This window comes from Hordeum vulgare, chromosome 7H, assembly GCF_904849725.1.
Source record: "Hordeum vulgare subsp. vulgare chromosome 7H, MorexV3_pseudomolecules_assembly, whole genome shotgun sequence".
Classification (NCBI taxonomy): domain Eukaryota; kingdom Viridiplantae; phylum Streptophyta; class Magnoliopsida; order Poales; family Poaceae; genus Hordeum; species Hordeum vulgare.
The window spans coordinates 57,060,638-57,063,531 of NC_058524.1; the positions used below are offsets into that span (position 1 = coordinate 57,060,638).

Genomic DNA, 2,894 nt, shown 5'->3' on the forward strand with positions numbered 1-2,894 from the left:
ATGTATTCCTACGAATCATAAATGCGATACGGCCCACTTCTATGATGTATATCCCGACGTATTTAAAGAACAAACAATTAACCGACGTGTATTGCCAATGAGGCTATATTAAGTAAGAATCATGATGCGCGCGCGGACGTTCAGGATAACGGCATCACGTGGCCGCATGTCCAAAAAACCGCGTCCGATTACAAGGCCTCTATTTTTATCATGTATCTTCTCTCAAATGTAGCGTTCTTCATTAAGTATTCGTCTATCAACTACCAACAATATATGTATTTACTTAGCATGTATGGAAATTTCTATGTGTCTCCATATAGTTATGAATTTTTTTATCATTCCATTGAAAAATAGACGGACACAGCAACACCCGCCATCAATGATCTAATATATTTGATTACTGCATCAGATGAATATACGGAGTAGAACGGTAGCATATAGCTACTGGACTACGGACTCGCTAAATGTGGCAGTTTTCATCTAGGATCGGATAGTACAAACTGCAAATTGACCATACATTAACTCTCAAGCGATGAAAATATGTTTAAGAGCCACGGCTGCATAGGTTTTCTTCAGAAGTTCAGGCAGCAAACTTGCGGATGAGCTTCTTGAGAACGGAGGGGTTGCAGGTTCTGATCATCGCTTCAACTTCCGCTGCCGTGAAATCTTTGTGCAAGCTTGTATGAGTTTTGATGAACTCCAAGCACTGCTCCTTCAACCAGTGGTTACGCCTTTGCTCAGCTAAAACAGTAATGTCTACCACTGTGGTCAGATGTATGCTCATGGTTAATTCCTCTTGGCAAATCGACTTCAGCCTATGGAGATCATATCTGCCCGCAGCTTCAAGCAACTGCAGCAGACACATTATATACTTGGTCGATCTGTAGGCAGGCTCTTCGTCTTCCTCCTCCACGTCAACTTTCTTTTCGGCTTCCTCCTCCGCGTCGCTTTCCTCTTCGGTCTCCTCTTCCACGTTTATCCAATCCCAGGGCAGTGTGTCGGTGTAGATGAAATCAAGCATGTTACCAAACACTTTCGCTTCAATGCCATCTATCTTCACGGTAGCGCCCTGAATAATGTCACCGGAGAGCTGTGCCTTGAAGACGGCAGATCGCGCGGCAAGCACGCACCGGTGCGCAGGGAACATCTTGCCGCCGGCCTCAAACGTCACGTCAGCACCCTCCTTGTTCAGGAGGAGATCCTTGAAATGGCGTCAAATGTCTGACGGTGGCACTTGGATGAGCGAAGGAGCCATATTGCTACCACCGCCTTCCACGTTGATGTCCTCCTTGAGGTCAAGTACAATGACGTCGCAACGGATGATGAGGCTGTCATCCTTGAGATGCGAAGATCTTTCCAACGCAGATCTGCTTATGAAATATCCATCGAAGGCTACAGGATTGAGACCGAAGTCTTGTATTTCCTCTTCATGGATGAACACAGACTGATACCACTGAAATTGGTCGATAAAACAGATGCTCCACCGGGCCTTCACGGGCTGCGTTTGCTCATCGTCAGCGTCATCATCTTCGTTTTCCTCAAGGCCAAAGGAAACCGATACAAACCCGGCGTACTTGGAGTTGTAGCCATTAGGGTAGTACTCGAGATACCAGCGCCGGCCTCCAACCAAGAAAGTACGAGATCTGATGTACTGGCCGGTCGGTGTCTTGTTTCTCGAGAAGCCTTCGACCGCGAGCAGGTGGTACCCGCTGGCCGCGCGGGAGTCGATGGGCGACACGGTGGACGTGCACAGCTTGCCGTCAGCGGTGACGAGAGACATGCCGGCAAACGCCATGTCCGATCGAGAAGCTAACCTGGAACGGTTGGTAGATAGATCGGTGAGAAACATATAACGAAAAGGTCGAACACCGGGAAAAGAAGAGTAGAACACTTACCGAGCAATAGAGGATGTAGCAGCAGGGCCGGCAGGAGTGGGAGAGGGGAGGATCAGAGGAGATTGGCATTGAGGAAGGGGTACGTACGCCAGAATTTATATGCGTTCTCTCTGGTGCGAAACCTCATCGTGTTCAGACGTACTCCGGCCGTCCGCCTCTTCGAGAACCGGAATGAACGCGTAATTACTTGTGTTGGTTTTGTTCGTTTGAGTACTGCATGCGGAGGAGACGCTCGCGTGGCGCGCGATTTGAGATCCATTTCATCAATGCCTTTGTTCGTTTTTCTTTTCCAAGGAAAGGCTTATCGATCCGCCAGTTTTTCTCTTTCGACAATGTTTCCCTTTTTCTTTTTACGAAGGAAAACAACGAATATAAATGGATCGAACAAATGATTAAGATTGTCTTCAAGGTCGAAGTTCGTTTCTTTTTCATACGTACGAACGTGTTTGAACATTAAACGGACACCCATGAAAACTCGACCTTTTAGAGTACTCAAAATCCAGACCATATGTGAAGAATAAATGTTATTCAGAATATGTGACATGTCATCTCCAACAGAAGAACTCCACCACATGACGCAGTCTTCCTCTTTTCTATCAAAGCCTCCTCTTCTTGCTCGGTTTCCTTCGTAGCTAGACATTTCTCACTCGAACCCTCTCCTTTAGTATTACTAGATGACGCCCACTTCACCTTCTTCGTGACACAATTTCTCCTTCACACTGTGCTTTTCCATAAAGCGTTAAGGAGGAGTCCCCGCCAATCACCCAGCTCTCCGGCTTGATCCCTTCCCCTCGTGTTTGTGCCGATCTGAGAATGACATCAAGGGAGAGGAGCCATACGCCGTCTTTGACCCCTCTATCCTAGCGAGCCAAGAAGGCAAATTCGATGTCTCCTGAGACATTGTCACGTTGTAACATACATTTCATATGCATGTAGATGTTTAAAAGAGATGTGGGTGTGACATGTATAAACTTTAAGAGTTAATCCCATTTTCTATTT

General features: G+C 46.6%; 1 pseudogene; it reads right to left on the reverse strand.

The window, feature by feature from the left end:
• Positions 1-580: 580 nt before the first annotated feature.
• Positions 581-1,795, reverse strand: LOC123407321 (annotated as a pseudogene).
• Between the last annotated feature and the right edge of the window lie 1,099 nt (positions 1,796-2,894).